We start from the raw sequence: 13,278 nt of genomic DNA, 5'->3' as shown, positions 1-13,278 counted from the left end.
GGCCGCGCGCGCTTCATTCGCGGGTGCGCGCGCGGGCGATCGCGGGTGCGCGCTTCCGGGTGCGCGCTTCCGGGCTTTTGCGGGTGCGTGCGCGGGCGTTCGCGGGTGCGCGCTCGCGGAGGCTCACGAGTGCGCACGCGTGGGAGTTTCCTTGTGCGCGCCGGAGTTTCCTTGTTCGCGCGATCGGTCGCGCGCGCGGGCGGTTTGACAGCCCCCATGACGAGAGGGGGGCCTCGCAGCTCACAACATTCTTTTGGTGAAAAAAACGGGCCCCAGTGCAGGGGCCCGATTTTTCCTACCAAAGGCAAGACGCGGCAGTTGCCGGGCCCCCCTTTCAATTAGGTTTAGCCGGGCCCCTCACACCAGTACCCCTAATACCCCCCTGATGGCGGCCCTGGGTGTAACCAATTGCAATTACACTACTTGGACAAAGGTATTGGGACACACCTCTTAATCATTGAATTTAGGTGTTTCATTCAGTCCCATTGCCACAGGTGTATAAAATCAAGCAGCATATATGAACAAGCAGCTAGCCATGTAGTCTGTCTCAATAAACATTTGTGAAAGAATCGTTCTAAAGGGGCGGCTGGAAGAAGTCATCATGATGATCTTGGCCGAATGAAGGAAAAAAAGGAAGCAAGGAATGTAAATGTTTATTTTGCCTCTGACTGTGTCAGATCAGTGCTGTATTTAAACCCAGTTCACATCTCGAGTTTTCCTTCTGTCGGAGTTATATGTAGGGAGGAGTTCTGACCCATACCGCCAAGGGAAAGGTAGTGACGTATGCCTATACAGTGAGATAAGTCGCCCGAAATCCACAGACAGAGCGCTACTTGAAGTGCTGTGCTCAGGGAAGCCAGATCAGAGGCTTTTATCCACAGAGTCTCTGGCCAGAGCATCGCAAACACTCTGGCTGGGGACCCTTGTCTTGTGAAATTCCGCTCCTGGGGTGGAGCACCGGACATCACTGTCCATATAGGAATAGTGGCGTTAACATCTTTTAAGATGCCAGAATCCCTGGCAAGAACCTCAGTAACATCAGTGGCTTTTCCGATCCCAGAGTCAGCGGCTAGAGTGCTACAAATGCTTTGGCCAGGTACTCCATAGTTGAAAGCCCCTGACATGACTGTCCATATATGGACAGTCATTTCAGGGGCTACTCCAGTCCCGGAGACCCTGGCCAGAGCCCTGCTAATGCTGTGGCTGGGGACTCCATTATTTAAAGCCCCTGACATTACTGTCCATTTATGGACAGTGACATCAGTCCGGAATGCCCAGGCAGAGCGCTACCTGATACTTTTCTCGGGGACTTCGGCCCTGGGAAAATTTCCAGAGGTATAAGTTTAACATATGCCTCTGACAGATGCCATACAGTGGCATCATTGGCTCCCAGATTTAAAAATGTACGTTTTTTTGCGGGATCCTTCGGGATAGTATACTATGTTATTCCATCCTCCAAAGAAAAGGTATACTGGTTCTTTATCAAGTCCAGAGTCAACACTGCCATCTACAAGGACATTTTAGAGCACTTTATGCTTCCCTCTGCTGACAAGCTTTATGGCGATGCTGATTTCATTTTCCAGCAGGACTCGGCACCTAACCACACTGCCAAAAGTACCAAAACCTGGTTTAATAACCACAGTATCACTGTGCTTGATTGGCCAGCAAACTCGCCTGACCTAAACCCCAAAGAGAACCTATGGGGTATTGTCAATAGGAAGATGAGAGACACCAGACCCAACAATGCAGACGAGCTGAGGGCCGCTATCAAAGCAACCTGGGCTTCCATAACACCTCAGCAGTGCCACAGGCTGATCGCCTCCATGCCACGCCACATTGATGCAGTAATTCATGTAAAAGGAGCCCAGACCAAGTATTGAGGGCATATACTGTACATACTTTCAGTAGGCCTACATTTCGGTTTTAAAAATCATATTTGAAATTGGGCTTATATAATCTAAATTTTCTGAGACACTAAATTTGGGGTTTTCATTAACTGTTATAATCCGCCATAATCATCAATATTAAAAGGAAAAAATGCTGGAAATAGATCACTCTGTGTGTTAGGGATCTGCCAGGTACTACGTCTAGGTATACTCCTGGGATTAATCAATCCACACCTGAGGCCAGACCTGTTCGACTGACACCATCTCCCACCAACCAGGGTGGCAGGCTCAGGAGTGGGAGAGCCTATCTCGGCCTGGTCAGTCGGAGTTAGCTCCGCCCCCTGTCCTTTATTACCTGCCGTGTTCTCCTCCTCAGTGCTTGTAATTCTTCTGGATTCCTGGCCCCACTGCTGCTTGCTCCAGCCTGCTTCTGCCGTGCTTCTGCCTTGCTGCAGTTCCGCTTAACCTGCTTTGCTTTGCCTCTGGCTTGCTTCCTCCTCCGTGCTCACTTGGGTATACTCCACTTCATTCTGGTCCGGACTACTCATTCACCGCTCCGTTTCCTCGCAGCGTTCCGTGGGCTACTGCCCCTTCCCTTGCGTGTTCCCTGTTTGTTCTCCCGTGCACTTAGACAGCGTAGGGACCGCCGCCCAGTTGTACCCCGTCGCCTAGGGCGGGTCGTTGCAAGTAGGCAGGGACAGGGCGGTGGGTAGATTAGGGCTCACTTTCCCTTCACCTCCTTCCTGCCATTACATAATTACAAGCCCATACCTAGTCTACCATTTCTCCTACGCTGACGCTATCATGGACCCCCTTGAGACCCTGAACCAGCAGATGCAGGGCCTCTCCCTACAGGTCCAGGCCCTGGCCCAGAGGGTCAACCAGGGTGACGCTGCCTTAGTAGTTCCCCTCACCTCACCTCTAGAACCCGACCTCAAGTTACCTGACCGGTTCTCAGGGGACCGTAAGACGTTTCTCTCCTTCCGGGAGAGTTGTAGACTGTATTTCCGCCTAAAACCCCACTCCTCAGGTTTCCGAGAACCAGCGGGTGGGTATCATCATATCCTGACTCCAGGAAGGGCCCCAAGAGTGGGCCTTCTCCTTGGCTCCTGACGCCCCTGAACTTTCCTCTGTTGATCGTTTTTTCTCTGCACTCGGACTCATTTACGACGAGACTGACAGGACTGCTTTAGCCGAGAGTCAGCTGGTGACCTTACGTCAGGGTAGGAGACCGGTGGAGGAATACTGTTCTGATTTTAGAAAGTGGTGCGTAGCTTCTCGGTGGAACGATCCGGCCCTAAGGTGCCAGTTTAGGTTAGGATTATCTGACGCCCTGAAGGATCTGCTGGTTAGCTACCCCTCTTCTGACTCCCTTGACCAGGTTATGGCCCTAGCAGTACGACTTGACCGACGTCTCAGGGAACGTCAGCATGAACGCTTCAATGTGCTCCCCTCTGACTTTTCTGCGATCCCCCCCGAGGTCCCGTCCCCTCGCCCCTCCACGGAGGACTCGGAGGTACCTATGCAACTCGGGGCCTCCATGTCCCCTCGACAACGTAGGGAGTTTCACAGAATGAATGGTCTCTGCTTCTACTGTGGGGACGACAAGCATCTTCTGAACACCTGTCCCAGGCGCAAGAATAAAAAGCCGGAAAACTTCCGCGCCTAAGTGATCATCGGGGAGGTCACTTGGGCGCACAGGTATTTCCCGTTAATGTGAAACGCAATAAAATTTTGCTTCCCTTTCAGGTCTCGTTTGCTGGCCGGTCTGCCACGGGCAGTGCTTTCGTGGATTCTGGCTCATCTGCTAATATCATGTCTGTGGAATTTGCTATGTCTCTAAAGATGCCATGTATTGATTTACCTTATCCTATCCCTGTAGTAGGTATCGACTCAACTCCCCTTGCTAATGGTTATTTTACTCAGCATACTCCTGTTTTTGAACTCCTGGTTGGCTCCATGCATTTGGAGCAGTGCTCTGTACTGGTGATGCAGGGATTATCGTCTGATCTGGTATTAGGTCTTCCCTGGTTGCAGTTGCATAATCCCACGTTTGATTGGAATACTGGGGAGCTTACCAAATGGGGTAGTGAATGCCTGATGTCATGTCTTTCTGTTAACTCTATTTCTCCCCGGGAGGAGGTAAACACGCTTCCTGAGTTTGTTCAGGACTTCGCCGATGTGTTTTCTAAGGAGGCCTCCGAGGTGTTGCCCCCCCATAGAGATTACGATTGCGCCATCGATTTGGTGCCTGGTGCCAAGCTTCCTAAGGGTAGGATATTTAATCTTTCATGTCCCGACCGTGAAGCTATGAGGGTGTATATCCAAGAATGCTTGGCCAAGGGTTTCATTCGCCCCTCGACTTCTCCTGTAGGTGCTGGCTTCCTCTTCGTGGGGAAGAAGGATGGTGGTCTTAGGCCGTGCATTGATTATCGTAACCTGAATAAGGTCACCGTAAGGAACCAGTACCCACTTCCTTTGATTCCGGATCTTTTTCATCAGGTTCAGGGAGCCCAATGGTTTTCTAAGTTCGATCTACGGGGGGCATATAACCTAATCCGCATCAAAGAGGGGGATGAGTGGAAAACTGCGTTCAACACACCCGAGGGTCATTTCGAATACCTGGTCATGCCCTTTGGGTTGTGTAATGCCCCTGCTGTCTTCCAGAATTTTATTAATGAAATCCTGAGAGATTACCTGGGTCATTTTCTTGTTGTGTACCTTGATGACATACTGGTGTTTTCCAAGGACTGGTCCTCCCACGTGGATCATGTCAGGAAGGTGCTCCAGCTCCTTCGGGAGAATAATCTGTTTGCTAAGACTGAAAAATGTGTCTTTGGGGTACAGGAGATACCATTTTTAGGGCAAATCCTCACTCCTCATGAATTCCGCATGGACCCTGCCAAGGTTCAGGCTGTGGCGGAATGGGTCCAACCTGCCTCCCTTAAGGCGTTACAGTGTTTTTTAGGGTTCGCCAACTATTACAGGAGATTTATTGCCAACTTCTCGGTCGTCGCTAAGCCTCTTACGGACCTTACTCGCAAGGGTGCTGATGTCCTCCATTGGCCCCCTGAGGCCGTCCAGGCCTTTGAGACCCTCAAGAAGTGCTTTATCTCGGCCCCCGTGCTGATTCAGCCCAACCAAGAGGAGCCATTTATTGTGGAGGTTGACGCATCCGAGGTGGGAGTGGGGGCCGTCTTGTCCCAGGGTACCAGCTCCCTCACCCATCTCCGCCCCTGTGCTTACTTCTCTAGGAAGTTTTCGCCCACGGAGAGTAACTATGATATTGGCAACCACGAACTTCTAGCCATTAAATGGGCTTTTGAAGAGTGGCGGCACTTCCTGGAGGGGGCCAGACACCAGGTAACGGTCCTTACGGATCACAAGAATCTGGTTTTCCTAGAATCGGCCCGGAGGCTTAATCCTAGACAAACTCGGTGGGCACTATTCTTTACCAGATTTAATTTCTTGGTTACCTATAGGGCTGGGTCCAAGAATATTAAGGCTGATGCCCTGTCACGTAGTTTCATGGCCAATCCTCCTTCCGAGAGGGATCCTGCTTGTATTTTACCCCCTGGTATAATCGTTTCTGCCACGGATTCTGATTTAGCTTCTGATATCGCGGCTGATCAGGGTGCAGCTCCCGGGAACGTCCCTGGGGACAAACTGTTTGTTCCCCTGCAATACCGGCTAAGGGTACTCAGGGAAAACCATGACTCCGCTCTATCTGGTCATCCTGGCATCTTGGGCACCAAACACCTCATTACCAGAAACTATTGGTGGCCTGGGTTGCCTAAAGACGTTAGGGCTTATGTCGCCGCTTGTGAGGTTTGCACTAGGTCCAAAACCCCTAGGTCCCGACCTGCGGACCTACTACGTTCCTTGCCCATTCCCCAGAGACCTTGGACCCATATCTCCATGGATTTTATCACCGATTTGCCTCCATCTCAGGGCAAGTCGGTGGTGTGGGTGGTAGTAGACCACTTCAGCAAGATGTGCCACTTTGTGCCCCTTAAGAAGCTACCTAACGCCAAGACGTTAGCTTCTTTGTTTGTGAAACACATCCTGCGTCTCCATGGGGCCCCAGTCAATATTGTTTCTGACAGGGGGGTACAATTTGTTTCCTTATTTTGGACAGCTTTTTGTAAAAAGTTGGAGATTGATCTGTCCTTCTCCTCCGCCGTCCATCCCGAAACTAATGGCCAAACGGAAAGGACTAACCAATCCCTGGAACAATATTTAAGGTGTTTCATCTCTGACTGTCAATTCGATTGGGTCTCATTCCTTCCCCTTGCTGAATTTTCCCTGAATAACCGGGTCAGTAACTCGTCAGGGGTCTCCCCGTTTTTCTGTAATTTCGGGTTTAACCCAAGGTTCTCCTCCGTTTCCCCTGGTTGTTCCAATAATCCTGAGGTAGAGGATGTTCATCGGGAACTGTGCACTGTCTGGGCCCAGGTTCAGAAGAACCTAGAGGCGTCCCAGAGCGCACAAAAGATTCAGGCGGATAGTAGACGTTCTGCTAACCCCCGGTTTGTCATCGGGGATTTGGTCTGGTTGTCGTCCAGGAACTTGCGCCTTAAGGTCCCGTCCAGGAAGTTTGCTCCCCGATTTATTGGACCTTATAAGATCATTGAAGTCCTCAACCCTGTATCCTTCCGTCTGGAGCTGCCCCCATCCTTTCGCATACATGACGTCTTCCATGCCTCCCTCCTTAAACGCTGCTCCCCGTCCTGGTCCCCCTCGAGGAAACCTCCTGTTCCCGTTCTCACCCCTGAGGGGGTGGAATTCGAGGTGGCCAAGATTATGGACAGTAGGATGGTCCAGGGCTCCCTCCAGTACCTGGTCCATTGGAGAGGATACGGGCCGGAGGAGAGGACTTGGGTACCTGCCCATGATGTTCACGCTGGGGTATTGATCAGGAGGTTCCACCTTCTCTTCCCTACTAAACCGGGTCCTCTTAGTAAGGGTCCGGTGGCCCCTCATAAAAGGGGGAGTACTGTTAGGGATCTGCCAGGTACTACGTCTAGGTATACTCCTGGGATTAATCAATCCACACCTGAGGCCAGACCTGTTCGACTGACACCATCTCCCACCAACCAGGGTGGCAGGCTCAGGAGTGGGAGAGCCTATCTCGGCCTGGTCAGTCGGAGTTAGCTCCGCCCCCTGTCCTTTATTACCTGCCGTGTTCTCCTCCTCAGTGCTTGTAATTCTTCTGGATTCCTGGCCCCACTGCTGCTTGCTCCAGCCTGCTTCTGCCTTGCTGCAGTTCCGCTTAACCTGCTTTGCTTTGCCTCTGGCTTGCTTCCTCCTCCGTGCTCACTTGAGTATACTCCACTTCATCCTGGTCCGGACTACTCATTCACCGCTCCGTTTCCTCGCGGCGTTCCGTGGGCTACTGCCCCTTCCCTTGCGTGTTCCCTGTTTGTTCTCCCGTGCACTTAGACAGCGTAGGGACCGCCGCCCAGTTGTACCCCGTCAACCTAGGGCGGGTCGTTGCAAGTAGGCAGGGACAGGGCGGTGGGTAGATTAGGGCTCACTTTCCCTTCACCTCCTTCCTGCCATTACACTGTGTGTAATGAATCTATATAATATAGAAGTTTCACTTCTTGAATAGAATTACTGGAATAAATAAACTTTTGGATTATATTCTAATTCATTTAGCAAGACTAATTATATATATATATATATATATATATATATATATATATACATATACACACTACCGTTCAAAAGTTTGGGGTCACCCAGACAATTTTGTGTTTTCCATGAAAACTCACGCTTATATTTATCAAATGAGTTGCAAAATGACTAGAAAATATAGTCAAGAAATTGACAAGGTTAGAAATAATGATTTTTATTTTAAATAATAATTTTCTCCTTCAAACTTTGCTTTCGTCAAAGAATGCTCCATTTGCAGCAATTACAGCATTGCAGACCTTTGGCATTCTAGCTGTTAATTTGCTCAGGTAATCGGGAGAAATTTCACCCCATGCTTCCAGAAGCCCCTCCCACAAGTTGGATTGGCTTGATGGGCACTTCTTGCGTACCATACGGTCAAGCTGCTCCCACAACAGCTCTATGGGGTTGAGATCTGGTGACTGCGCTGGCCACTCCATTACAGATAGAATACCAGCTGCCTGCTTCTTCCCTAAATAGTTCTTGCATAATTTGGAGGTGTGCTTTGGGTCATTGTCCTGTTGTAGGATGAAATTGGCTCCAATCAAACGCTGTCCACAGGGTATGGCATGGCGTTGCAAAATGGGGTGATAGCCCTCCTTATTCAAAATCCCTTTTACCTTGTACAAATCTCCCACTTTACCAGCACCAAAGCATCCCCAGACCATCCCCAGACCATCACATTCTTGTTGCTCAGTTGTGCAGCGGGGCCTCCCACTTCTCTTTCTACTCTGGTTAGAGCATGTGTGTGCTGTCCTCTGAAGGGAGTAGTACACACAGTTGTAGGAAATCTTCAGTTTCTTGGCAATTTCTCGCATGGATTAGCCTTCATTTCTAAGAACAAGAATAGACTGTCGAGTTTTACATGAAAGCTCTCTTTTTCTAGCCATTTTGAGAGTTTAATCGAACCCACAAATGTAATGCTCCAGATTCTCAACTAGCTCAAAGGAAGGTCAGTTTTATAGCTACTCTAAACAGCAAAACTGTTTACAGCGGTGCTAACATAATTGCACAAGGGTTTTCTAATCATCCATTAGCCTTCTAACACAGTTAGCAAACACAATGTACCATTAGAACACTGGAGTGATGGTTGCTGGAAATGTAGATATATACAGCTATGTAGATATTGCATTAAAAAAACAGACGTTTGCAGCTAGAATAGTCATTTAGCACATTAACAATGTATAGAGTGTATTTCTGATTAATTTAATGTTATTTTCATCGAAAAAAACTGTGCTTTTCTTTCAAAAATAAGGAAATTTCTAAGTGACCCTAAACTTTTGAACGGTAGTGTATACATACAGTGAAGGAAATAAGTATTTGATCCCTTGCTGATTTTGTAAGTTTGCCCACTGTCAAAGACATGAACAGTCTAGAATTTTTAGGCTAGGTTAATTTTACCAGTGAGAGATAGATTATATTTAAAAAAAAAAACTGAAAATCACATTGTCAAAATTATATATATTTATTTGCATTGTGCACAGAGAAATAAGTATTTGATCCCCTACCAACCATTAAGAGTTCACCCTCCTCCAGACCAGTTGCACGCTCCAAATCAACTTGGTGCCTGCATTAAAGACAGCTGTCTTACATGGTCACCTGTATAAAATACTCCTGTCCACAGACTCAATGAATCAGTCTGACTCTAACCTCTACAACATGGGCAAGACCAAAGAGCTTTCTAAGGATGTCAGGGACAAGATCATAGACCTGCACAAGGCTGGAATGGGCTACAAAACCATAAGTAAGACGCTGGGTGAGAAGGAGACAACTGTTGGTGCAATAGTAAGAAATTGAAGACATACAAAATGACTGTCAATCGACATCGATCTGGGGCTCCATGCAAAATCTCACCTCGTGGGGTATCCTTGATCCTGAGGAAGGTGAGAGCTCAGCCGAAAACTACACGGGTGGAACTTGTTAATGATCTCAAGGCAGCTGGGACCACAGTCACCAAGAAAACCATTGGTAACACATTACGCCGTAATGGACTAAAATCCTGCAGTGCCCGCAAGGTCCCCCTGCTCAAGAAGGCACATGTACAGGCCCGTCTGATGTTTGCAAATGAACATCTGGATGATTCTGAGAGTGATTGGGAGAAGGTGCTGTGGTCAGATGAGACTAAAATTAAGCTCTTTGGCATTAACTCAACTCGAGGTGTTTGGAAGAAGAGAAATGCTGCCTATGTCCCAAAGAACACAGTCCCCCCTATCAAGCATGGAGGTGGAAACATTATGTTTTGGGGGTGTTTCTCTGCCAAGGGCACAGGACTACTTCACCGCATCAATGGGAGAATGGATGGAGCCATGTACCGTCAAATCCTGACTGACAACCTCCTTCCCTCCACCAGGACATTAAAAATGGCTCGTGGCTGAGTCTTCCAGCACGACAATGACCCGAAACATACAGCCAAGGCAACAAAGGAGTGGCTCAAAAACAAGCACATTAAGGTCGTGGAGTGGCCTAGCCAGTCTCCAGACCTTAATTCCATCGAAAACTTATGGAGGGAGCTGAAGATCCGAATTGCCAAGCGACAGCCTCGAAATCTTAATGATTTACAGATCATCTGCAAAGAGGAGTGGGCCAAAATTCCATCTAACATGTGTGCAAACCTCATCATCAACTACAAAAAATGTCTGACTGCTGTGCTTGCCAACAAGGGTTTTGCCACCAAGTATTAAGTCTTGTTTGCCAAAGGGATCAAATACTTATTTCTCTGTGCACAATGCAAATAAATATATATAATTTTGACAATGTGATTTTCTGTTTTGTTTTTTTATATAATCTATCTCTCACTGGTAAAATTTACCTATCCTAAAAATTCTAGACTGTTCATGTCTTTGACAGTGGGCAAACTTACAAAATCAGCAAGGGATCAAATACTTATTTCCTTCACTGTGTATATATATATATATATATATATATATACACTGCCGTTCAAAAGTTTGGGGTCACCCAGACAATTTTGTGTTTTCCATGAAAACTCACACTTATATTTATCAAATGAGTTGCAAAATGACTAGAAAATATAGTCAAGACATTGACAAGGTTAGAAATAATGATTTTTATTTGAAATAATAATTTTCTCCTTCAAACTTTGCTTTAGTCAAAGAATGCTCCATTTGTAGCAATTACAGCATTGCAGACCTTTGGCATTCTAGCTGTTAATTTGCTGAGGTAATCGGCAGAAATTTCACCCCATGCTTCCAGAAGCCCCTCCCACAAGTTGGATTGGCTTGATGGGCACTTCTTGCGTACCATACGGTCAAGCTGCTCCCACAACAGCTCTATGGGGTTGAGATCTGGTGACTGCACTGGCCACTCCATTACAGATAGAATACCAGCTGCCTGCTTCTTCCCTAAATAGTTCTTGCATAATTTGGAGGTGTGCTTTGGGTCATTGTCCTGTTGTAGGATGAAATTGGCTCCAATCAAGCGCTGTCCACAGGGTATGGCATGGCGTTGCAAAATGGAGTGATAGCTTTCCTTATTCAAAATCCCTTTTACCTTGCACAAATCTCCCACGTTGCCAGCACCAAAGCAACCCCATACCATCACATTACCTCCACCATGCTTGACAGATGGCGTCAGGCACTCTTCCAGCATCTTTTCAGCTGTTCTGCGTCTCACAAATGTTCTTCTGTGTGATCCAAACACCTCAAACTTCGATTCGTCTGTCCATAACACTTTTTTTCCAATCTTCCTCTGTCCAATGTCTGTGTGCTTTTGCCCATATTAATCTTTTCCTTTTAATAGCCAGTCTCAGATATGGCTTTTTCTTTGCCACTCTGCCCTGAAGGCCAGCATCCCGGAGTCACCTTTTCACTGTAGACGTTGACACTGGCGTTTTGCGGGTTCTATTTAATGAAGCTGCCAGTTGAGGACCTGTGAGGCGTCTATTTCTCAAACTAGAGACTGTAATGTACTTGTCTTGTTGCTCAGTTGTGCAGCGGGGCCTCCCACTTCTCTTTCTACTCTGGTTAGAGCCTGTGTGTGCTGTCCTCTGAAGGGAGTAGTACACACCGTTGTAGGAAATCTTCAGTTTCTTGACAATTTCTCGCATGGAATAGCCTTCATTTCTAAGAACAAGAATAGACTGTCGAGTTTCACATGAAAGCTCTCTTTTTCTAGCCATTTGGAGAGTTTAATCGAACCCACAAATGTAATGCTCCAGATTCCCAACTAGCTCAAAGGAAGGTCAATTTTATAGCTCCTCTAAACAGCAAAACTGTTTACAGCGGTGCTAACATAATTGCACAAGGATTTTCAAGGGTTTTCTAATCATCTATTAGCCTTCTAACACAGTTAGCAAACACAATGTACCATTAGAACACTGGAGTGATGGTTGCTGGAAATGGGCCTCTATACACCTATGTAGATATTGCATTAAAAACCAGACGTTTGCAGCTAGAATAGTCATTTAGCACATTAACAATGTATAGAGTGTATTTCTGATTAATTTAATGTTATCTTCATCGAAAAAAAGTGTGCTCTTCTTTCAAAAATAAGGAAATTTCTAAGTGACCCTAAACTTTTGGACGGTAGTGTATATATATATATATATATATATATATATACATACATATTGTAAAACGGGCCCTTCCAGTCAGTCTTGTAGCTAACAATCAGGCAGATTTACATGTTCAGTTGTCCAGAGTTTATTGTGCACAGTCACAAACAGCAATTTAAACAGGCTTACTTTATCAGGAAATGTAGAAAATAAAAAGTCCTTAGTTTCAGGATAACAACTCAGGGTCAGTGCTTCTCACCAAGCTTTGTAGGTTCAATCCAAATGATCTTGCTCTTTGCACCCTGGTAAATTCAGGCTTTGCACTCCCAGTCTGGTCTTTCTGCAACACCACACACTCCACACTGCTCTCTGGCAGTCTTTTTTATGAGGCTGGGTTCACACGACCTATTTTCAGACGTAAACGAGGCGTATTATGCCTCGTTTTACGTCTGAAAATAGGGCTACAATACGTTGGCAAAAATCTGCCCATTCATTTGAATGGGTTTGCCGACGTATTGTGCAGACGACCTGTAATTTACGCGTCGTCGTTTGACAGCTGTCAAACGACGACGCGTAAATTGACTGCCTCGGCAAAGAAGTGCAGGGCACTTCTTTGCAACGTAATTTGAGCCGTTCTTCATTGACCTCAATGAAGAGCAGCTCAAGATATACGAGCTTCACAGACGCCTCGTATATTACGAGGAGGAGCATTTACGGCTGAAACGACGCAGCTGTTTTCTTCTGAAAACAGGCTGTCATTTCAGCCGTAAAAGCCAGCTAGCGTGTGAACATACCCTTAGGGTATGTGCACACAATCTATTTTCAGACATAATTCAGGAGTTTTACGCCTCGAATTACGCCTGAAAAGACGGCTCTATTACGTCTGCAAACATCTGGCCATTGCTTGCAATGGGTTTTATTATGTTCTGTTCAGACGAGGTGTCATTTTACGCGTCGCTGTCAAAAGACGACGCGTAAAAATACGCCCACGTCAAAGAAGTGCAGGACACTTCTTGGGATGTTTTTGGAGCCATTTTTCATTGACTCCAATGAAAAACAGCTCCAATTACATCCGTAATGGACGCCGCGAAAAACGTGAGTACTTGCAAAAACATCTGAAATTCAGAAGCTGTTTTCACCTGAAACGTGTGAACATACCCTTAGGCCCCATGTACACGACAGTATTTTTCATCAGTAATTACCGAC

Source organism: Rhinoderma darwinii, chromosome 1, assembly GCF_050947455.1.
Source record: "Rhinoderma darwinii isolate aRhiDar2 chromosome 1, aRhiDar2.hap1, whole genome shotgun sequence".
Taxonomy (NCBI): Eukaryota; Metazoa; Chordata; class Amphibia; order Anura; family Rhinodermatidae; genus Rhinoderma; species Rhinoderma darwinii.
Note: the sequence above shows the minus strand (reverse complement) of the source record.